We start from the raw sequence: 10,000 nt of genomic DNA, 5'->3' as shown, positions 1-10,000 counted from the left end.
AGTGGAGTCACCCAATGGGTGCCGTGCGTTATCAGGTACGTAATGCACAGTAGAGATACATTGTCGGGAGGTGGAACCCGAAAAATGTACAAGTCCGGGAATACGGGGTGCATCGTATGTAACGTTCGATGTACATATAAAGCCTGGTAGGTGTTGGGATTATATCTGCAACACGGGCATTATCGAAAGATGGTTAAGTGGAGTCACCCAATGGGTGCCGTGCGTTATAAGGTACGTAATGCACAGTAGAGATACATTGTCGGGAGGTGGAACCCGCAAAATGTACAAGTCCGGGAATACGGGGTGCATCGTATGTAACGTTCGATGTACATATAAAGCCTGGTAGGTGTTGGGATTATATCTGCAACACGGGCATTATCGAAAGATGGTTAAGTGGAGTCACCCAATGGGTGCCGTGCGTTATCAGGTACGTAATGCACAGTAGAGATACATTGTCGGGAGGTGGAACCCGAAAAATGTACAAGTCCGGGAATACGGGGTGCATCGTATGTAACGTTCGATGTACATATAAAGCCTGGTAGGTGTTGGGATTATATCTGCAACACGGGCATTATCGAAAGATGGTTAAGTGGAGTCACCCAATGGGTGCCGTGCGTTATCAGGTACGTAATGCACAGTAGAGATACATTGTCGGGAGGTGGAACCCGAAAAATGTACAAGTCCGGGAATACGGGGTGCATCGTATGTAACGTTCGATGTACATATAAAGCCTGGTAGGTGTTGGGATTATATCTGCAACACGGGCATTATCGAAAGATGGTTAAGTGGAGTCACCCAATGGGTGCCGTGCGTTATCAGGTACGTAATGCACAGTAGAGATACATTGTCGGGAGGTGGAACCCGAAAAATGTACAAGTCCGGGAATACGGGGTGCATCGTATGTAACGTTCGATGTACATATAAAGCCTGGTAGGTGTTGGGATTATATCTGCAACACGGGCATTATCGAAAGATGGTTAAGTGGAGTCACCCAATGGGTGCCGTGCGTTATCAGGTACGTAATGCACAGTAGAGATACATTGTCGGGAGGTGGAACCCGAAAAATGTACAAGTCCGGGAATACGGGGTGCATCGTATGTAACGTTCGATGTACATATAAAGCCTGGTAGGTGTTGGGATTATATCTGCAACACGGGCATTATCGAAAGATGGTTAAGTGGAGTCACCCAAAGGGTGCCGTGCGTTATAAGGTACGTAATGCACAGTAGAGATACATTGTCGGGAGGTGGAACCCGAAAAATGTACAAGTCCGGGAATACGGGGTGCATCGTATGTAACGTTCGATGTACATATAAAGCCTGGTAGGTGTTGGGATTATATCTGCAACACGGGCATTATCGAAAGATGGTTAAGTGGAGTCACCCAATGGGTGCCGTGCGTTATCAGGTACGTAATGCACAGTAGAGATACATTGTCGGGAGGTGGAACCCGAAAAATGTACAAGTCCGGGAATACGGGGTGCATCGTATGTAACGTTCGATGTACATATAAAGCCTGGTAGGTGTTGGGATTATATCTGCAACACGGGCATTATCGAAAGATGGTTAAGTGGAGTCACCCAATGGGTGCCGTGCGTTATAAGGTACGTAATGCACAGTAGAGATACATTGTCGGGAGGTGGAACCCGCAAAATGTACAAGTCCGGGAATACGGGGTGCATCGTATGTAACGTTCGATGTACATATAAAGCCTGGTAGGTGTTGGGATTATATCTGCAACACAGGCATTATCGAAAGATGGTTAAGTGGAGTCACCCAATGGGTGCCGTGCTTTATAAGGTACGTAATGCACAGTAGAGATACATTGTCGGGAGGTGGAACCCGAAAAATGTACAAGTCCGGGAATACGGGGTGCATCGTATGTAACGTTCGATGTACATATAAAGCCTGGTAGGTGTTGGGATTATATCTGCAACACGGGCATTATCGAAAGATGGTTAAGTGGAGTCACCCAATGGGTGCCGTGCGTTATCAGGTACGTAATGCACAGTAGAGATACATTGTCGGGAGGTGGAACCCGAAAAATGTACAAGTCCGGGAATACGGGGTGCATCGTATGTAACGTTCGATGTACGTATAAAGCCTGGAAGGTGTTGGGATTATATCTGCAACACGGGCATTATCGAAAGATGGTTAAGTGGAGTCACCCAATGGGTGCCGTGCGTTATAAGGTACGTAATGCACAGTAGAGATACATTGTCGGGAGGTGGAACCCGCAAAATGTACAAGTCCGGGAATACGGGGTGCATCGTATGTAACGTTCGATGTACATATAAAGCCTGGTAGGTGTTGGGATTATATCTGCAACACGGGCATTATCGAAAGATGGTTAAGTGGAGTCACCCAAAGGGTGCCGTGTGTTATAAGGTACGTAATGCACAGTAGAGATACATTGTCGGGAGGTGGAACCCGAAAAATGTACAAGTCCGGGAATACGGGGTGCATCGTATGTAACGTTCGATGTACATATAAAGCCTGGTAGGTGTTGGGATTATATCTGCAACACGGGCATTATCGAAAGATGGTTAAGTGGAGTCACCCAAAGGGTGCCGTGCGTTATCAGGTACGTAATGCACAGTAGAGATACATTGTCGGGAGGTGGAACCCGAAAAATGTACAAGTCCGGGAATACGGGGTGCATCGTATGTAACGTTCGATGTACATATAAAGCCTGGTAGGTGTTGGGATTATATCTGCAACACGGGCATTATCGAAAGATGGTTAAGTGGAGTCACCCAATGGGTGCCGTGCGTTATCAGGTACGTAATGCACAGTAGAGATACATTGTCGGGAGGTGGAACCCGAAAAATGTACAAGTCCGGGAATACGGGGTGCATCGTATGTAACGTTCGATGTACGTATAAAGCCTGGAAGGTGTTGGGATTATATCTGCAACACGGGCATTATCGAAAGATGGTTAAGTGGAGTCACCCAATGGGTGCCGTGCGTTATAAGGTACGTAATGCACAGTAGAGATACATTGTCGGGAGGTGGAACCCGCAAAATGTACAAGTCCGGGAATACGGGGTGCATCGTATGTAACGTTCGATGTACATATAAAGCCTGGTAGGTGTTGGGATTATATCTGCAACACGGGCATTATCGAAAGATGGTTAAGTGGAGTCACCCAAAGGGTGCCGTGTGTTATAAGGTACGTAATGCACAGTAGAGATACATTGTCGGGAGGTGGAACCCGAAAAATGTACAAGTCCGGGAATACGGGGTGCATCGTATGTAACGTTCGATGTACATATAAAGCCTGGTAGGTGTTGGGATTATATCTGCAACACGGGCATTATCGAAAGATGGTTAAGTGGAGTCACCCAATGGGTGCCGTGCGTTATAAGGTACGTAATGCACAGTAGAGATACATTGTCGGGAGGTGGAACCCGAAAAATGTACAAGTCCGGGAATACGGGGTGCATCGTATGTAACGTTCGATGTACATATAAAGCCTGGTAGGTGTTGGGATTATATCTGCAACACGGGCATTATCGAAAGATGGTTAAGTGGAGTCACCCAATGGGTGCCGTGCGTTATAAGGTACGTAATGCACAGTAGAGATACATTGTCGGGAGGTGGAACCCGAAAAATGTACAAGTCCGGGAATACGGGGTGCATCGTATGTAACGTTCGATGTACATATAAAGCCTGGTAGGTGTTGGGATTATATCTGCAACACGGGCATTATCGAAAGATGGTTAAGTGGAGTCACCCAATGGGTGCCGTGCGTTATCAGGTACGTAATGCACAGTAGAGATACATTGTCGGGAGGTGGAACCCGAAAAATGTACAAGTCCGGGAATACGGGGTGCATCGTATGTAACGTTCGATGTACATATAAAGCCTGGTAGGTGTTGGGATTATATCTGCAACACGGGCATTATCGAAAGATGGTTAAGTGGAGTCACCCAATGGGTGCCGTGCGTTATCAGGTACGTAATGCACAGTAGAGATACATTGTCGGGAGGTGGAACCCGAAAAATGTACAAGTCCGGGAATACGGGGTGCATCGTATGTAACGTTCGATGTACATATAAAGCCTGGTAGGTGTTGGGATTATATCTGCAACACGGGCATTATCGAAAGATGGTTAAGTGGAGTCACCCAATGGGTGCCGTGCGTTATCAGGTACGTAATGCACAGTAGAGATACATTGTCGGGAGGTGGAACCCGAAAAATGTACAAGTCCGGGAATACGGGGTGCATCGTATGTAACGTTCGATGTACATATAAAGCCTGGTAGGTGTTGGGATTATATCTGCAACACGGGCATTATCGAAAGATGGTTAAGTGGAGTCACCCAATGGGTGCCGTGCGTTATCAGGTACGTAATGCACAGTAGAGATACATTGTCGGGAGGTGGAACCCGAAAAATGTACAAGTCCGGGAATACGGGGTGCATCGTATGTAACGTTCGATGTACATATAAAGCCTGGTAGGTGTTGGGATTATATCTGCAACACGGGCATTATCGAAAGATGGTTAAGTGGAGTCACCCAATGGGTGCCGTGCGTTATCAGGTACGTAATGCACAGTAGAGATACATTGTCGGGAGGTGGAACCCGAAAAATGTACAAGTCCGGGAATACGGGGTGCATCGTATGTAACGTTCGATGTACATATAAAGCCTGGTAGGTGTTGGGATTATATCTGCAACACGGGCATTATCGAAAGATGGTTAAGTGGAGTCACCCAATGGGTGCCGTGCGTTATCAGGTACGTAATGCACAGTAGAGATACATTGTCGGGAGGTGGAACCCGAAAAATGTACAAGTCCGGGAATACGGGGTGCATCGTATGTAACGTTCGATGTACATATAAAGCCTGGTAGGTGTTGGGATTATATCTGCAACACGGGCATTATCGAAAGATGGTTAAGTGGAGTCACCCAATGGGTGCCGTGCGTTATCAGGTACGTAATGCACAGTAGAGATACATTGTCGGGAGGTGGAACCCGAAAAATGTACAAGTCCGGGAATACGGGGTGCATCGTATGTAACGTTCGATGTACATATAAAGCCTGGTAGGTGTTGGGATTATATCTGCAACACGGGCATTATCGAAAGATGGTTAAGTGGAGTCACCCAATGGGTGCCGTGCGTTATCAGGTACGTAATGCACAGTAGAGATACATTGTCGGGAGGTGGAACCCGAAAAATGTACAAGTCCGGGAATACGGGGTGCATCGTATGTAACGTTCGATGTACATATAAAGCCTGGTAGGTGTTGGGATTATATCTGCAACACGGGCATTATCGAAAGATGGTTAAGTGGAGTCACCCAATGGGTGCCGTGCGTTATAAGGTACGTAATGCACAGTAGAGATACATTGTCGGGAGGTGGAACCCGAAAAATGTACAAGTCCGGGAATACGGGGTGCATCGTATGTAACGTTCGATGTACATATAAAGCCTGGTAGGTGTTGGGATTATATCTGCAACACGGGCATTATCGAAAGATGGTTAAGTGGAGTCACCCAATGGGTGCCGTGCGTTATCAGGTACGTAATGCACAGTAGAGATACATTGTCGGGAGGTGGAACCCGAAAAATGTACAAGTCCGGGAATACGGGGTGCATCGTATGTAACGTTCGATGTACATATAAAGCCTGGTAGGTGTTGGGATTATATCTGCAACACGGGCATTATCGAAAGATGGTTAAGTGGAGTCACCCAATGGGTGCCGTGCGTTATCAGGTACGTAATGCACAGTAGAGATACATTGTCGGGAGGTGGAACCCGAAAAATGTACAAGTCCGGGAATACGGAAAAGTTCCCCATGAAAGGCTGGGGATACAATTATTGATACAAATAATGTGCCTAAGGGTACATTTATTTTTCTAAGTCCCAGAAATCCGTCACTGAACATCACGACTTACAAACACATCTTCCCCCGGTCCTCCCATATACGGCACGGGGACAAGTATGAAGAATGAAAATCATGTGTGTATGGAACATATAATGTGCCTGAGAGCACATTTTTTTTCTAAGTCCCAGAAATCCGTCACTGAACATCACGACTTACGAAGACATGTTCCCCCGGTCCTCCCATATACGGCACGGGGACAAGTATGAAGAATGAAAATCATGTGTGTATGAAACATATAATGTGCCTGAGAGCACATTTTTTTTCTAAGTCCCAGAAATCCGTCACTGAACATCACGACTTACGAAGACATGTTCCCCCGGTCCTCCCATATACGGCACCGGGACAAGTATGAAGTATGAAAATTTTTGGTCACAGCGTGAAATCCCTCTAATGATCATGAAAATAGCATCGGATCACTTATCTGACCATAAAAAGTGAACCAAAACCCTATTTGGACAAACTTTTTGGTCCTATGAAAAATTCACTTTTCATATATGTCATGGTCGAAAATTTTCTAAGTCCCAAAAAATCACATATTCTCGAATATCGCGAAAACTACTTATCGGACAGGGGTCAACCAAGGTGTTTTAGAAAGGTCTTTACTAGCTCTATTTAATGAGCCATAGCGACTTTCAAGTGATTTTTTGACACTTTTTCGCACATCGGCATCCTTGGTTCCCATACTGGCCATAGGCCATAGGGCACCGAACGGCCAACTTTTGGTCCGGGGGTGAAATTTTTTTTTCACGAGATTTTGATGAAAATGGCTTCGGAACGCGTTTCTAATAATGAAAAGTGAAGCCAAACAGTATTTGCGAAGAAAAAATTGTCCTATGAAAAAATCACTTTTTCTTAGGGTACGGGTCAAAAATTTTCTAAGTCCCAAAAAATCACATGTTCTCGAATATCTCGAAAACTACGTATCGGACAGGGGTCAACCAAGGTGTTTTAGAAAGGTCTTTACAAGCTCTATTTAATGAGCCATAGCGACTTTCAAGTGATTTTTTGACACTTTTTCGCATATCGGCATCCTTGGTTCCCATACTGGCCATAGGCCATAGGGCACCGAACGGCCAACTTTTGGTCCGGGGGTGAAATTTTTTTTTCACGAGATTTTGATGAAAATGGCTTCGGAACGCGTTTCTAATAATGAAAAGTGAAACCAAACAGTATTTGCGAAGAAAAAATTGTCCTATGAAAAAATCACTTTTTCTTAGGGTACGGGTCAAAAATTTTCTAAGTCCCAAAAAATCACATTTTCTCGAATATCTCGAAAACTACTTATCGGACAGGGGTCAACCAAGGTGTTTTAGAAAGGTCTTCACAAGCTCTAATTAATGAGCCATAGCGACTTTCAAGTGATTTTTTGACACTTTTTCGCATATCGGCATCCTTGGTTCCCATACTGGCCATAGGCCATAGGGCACCGAACGGCCAACTTTTGGTCCGGGGGTGAAATTTTTTTTTCACGAGATTTTGATGAAAATGGCTTCGGAACGCGTTTCTAATAATGAAAAGTGAAACCAAACAGTATTTGCGAAGAAAAAATTGTCCTATGAAAAAATCACTTTTTCTTAGGGTACGGGTCAAAAATTTTCTAAGTCCCAAAAAATCACATTTTCTCGAATATCTCGAAAACTACTTATCGGACAGGGGTCAACCAAGGTGTTTTAGAAAGGTCTCAACAAGCTCTAAATAATGGGCCATAGCGACTTTTTAGTGATTTTTTGACAAATTTTGTCATATCGGCATCCCGAGTTCCCATACTGGCCATAGGCCATGGGGCCCCGAACGAAAAAATTTTGGTCCGAGGGTCAAAATTTTTTTTCTCATAAATTTGTTCAAAACGCCGTCGGAACGCGCCTTAGATCATGAAAAGTGAAAAGAAACAGTATTTTGCAAAAGTTGGGGTGGCCTATGACTTACATGGCCACGTCCTAGGTCCGAGTTCCCGAGGTCGTGTTCTTCAGTGGCGGAAAAAAATGGCCACTTGTGGGAGATGCAAAATGTTCATTTTGTATTATAGGGGACACACTATCGAAGCGAAAATTTCAGAAATGGCCTAAAACGTGAAGAAATGATGGGGTATGTACGAAAAGAAGGTTTTTATGGTCAAACGGTGAAAATTTTTTTTTTATGAAAAATTTTGGTCTCCCACCGTTCATGAATTTCTAGGACCAAAAATCGAAAAATTTGAAAACTTCACGATCGAAAGGGAAACGCATATGTGGTGTTCCTAGGTGTGTACGGTGTACGAAAAACGGGTTCACGATGAGATATCAGGCAAATAAGTGGACCTAAAGTGAGTTATACGGGTAAGACGAGGTGTCCAAAGACCGAAATAGGGGTACCAACTGAGAACGAAATGAAGGTCCCCGAAGTCGCCATACAAGTTATAGGAGGTGTCCAAAGTACGAAAAGAGTTCCATATTCGGCTGTTCCTACTATATGGTTCCCTGATTGCTGCTCCAAGGAGTAGTGAGGAAGTGTCCAAAGGTCTGTTGGGGGTATCGAGGTGATACCCTCGACGGACAATATGCACGAAAAGTGGTTCGATGATCTATCCTGTAGGTCGTACGGCAGCCATACCCGGCTGGAAGTACCGCGGTAATTCCGCAATAAAACGTTCGCCAGACGAACAAACAAATTGAATTAGCTCATCGTAGTGTACGGAAACGAAACGAAAATGTAAGGTGATTAGGGATCCGGGAGCAATCTCGCGATCCCATGGTTCGGTGTAAGAAATGATACGAAGTGTTCATAAGTCTCCTCTGGAGGCAGAACCATCGTAGCAAAGTTCGGGAACCCAAGGGTCACAAAAACTCGTAGGACGATATCCACGAATAATCGGGGACTTGTGGGGACTACCGTGCCCTGACAAGTCAACTACACCTTAACTGGTGATGGTCGTCCTACGGGGACCTGCGGGGAACAAAAGGGTCACTAAAACTCGTAGGACAATATCTCCGAATAATCGGGGACTTGTGGGGACCACCGTGCCCTGACAAGTCAACTACACCTTAACTGGTGATGGTTGTCCTACGGGGACCTGCCGGGAACCCAAGGGTCACAAAAACTCGTAGGACGATATCCACGAATAATCGGGGACTTGTGGGGACTACCGTGCCCTGACAAGTCAACTACACCTTAACTGGTGATGGTCGTCCTACGGGGACCTGCGGGGAGCAAAAGGAGTCAGAAACAATCGTAGGACGATATCCACGAATAATCGGGGACTTGTGGGGACTACCGTGCCCTGACAAGTCAACTACACCTTAACTGGTGATGGTCGTCCTACGGGGACCTTCAGGGAGCCGCAGTAAGTCGCAGGTCGTATGCGAGCCTTGATTGGTCCTGTTGGGGGCGTGCGGGGTGTAATGCCTCGGTACGTCAAATGTTGGTGTACGATGTACATCGATAATCTGACATCCTCCTGAACAACCTTTGCTCGTGTGGTTATTGGCGCTGTGGAGTCGGTGTACTGCCGCAGGTCAATGAGAGTGGTCACAACAAAGATTGTGTCACCTGATGAACGTAGAAAGAGAGTCTGCGGGGACTGGTGCCCTGGTAGACAAAAAATATCGAACAAGCAATTGACGAAGACGAATTCTGGTTGATCCTACCAGTAATATACGCTTGTCTCAAAGGTTAAGCCATGCATGTCTAAGTACAAACATAAATGAATGTGAAACCGCATAAGGCTCAGTACAACAGCCATAATTCACAAGATCATCCACCCATCAGTTACTTGGATAACTGTGGAAAAGCCAGAGCTAATACATGCAACATGCCGGGACCGCTGTCCGCTTGCGGGCGGTGGAACTGGTGCACTTATTAGTAAAACCAATCGCCTCCGGGCGGCTTGAGTTGAAGTCTGGATAAGGATGCCGATCGTATGGTCGCTTGACCGACGACAGATCTTGCAAATGTCTGCCCTATCAACTATTGATGGTAGTGTAGAGGACTACCATGGTTGCGACGGGTAACGGGGAATCAGGGTTCGATTCCGGAGAGGGAGCCTGAGAAATGGCTACCACATCCAAGGAAGGCAGCAGGCGCGTAAATTACCCAATCCCGGCACGGGGAGGTAGTGACGAGAAATAACAATA

This window comes from Anopheles stephensi, unplaced genomic scaffold (genome assembly GCF_013141755.1).
Source record: "Anopheles stephensi strain Indian unplaced genomic scaffold, UCI_ANSTEP_V1.0 ucontig132, whole genome shotgun sequence".
Classification (NCBI taxonomy): Eukaryota; Metazoa; Arthropoda; class Insecta; order Diptera; family Culicidae; genus Anopheles; species Anopheles stephensi.
Note: the sequence above shows the minus strand (reverse complement) of the source record.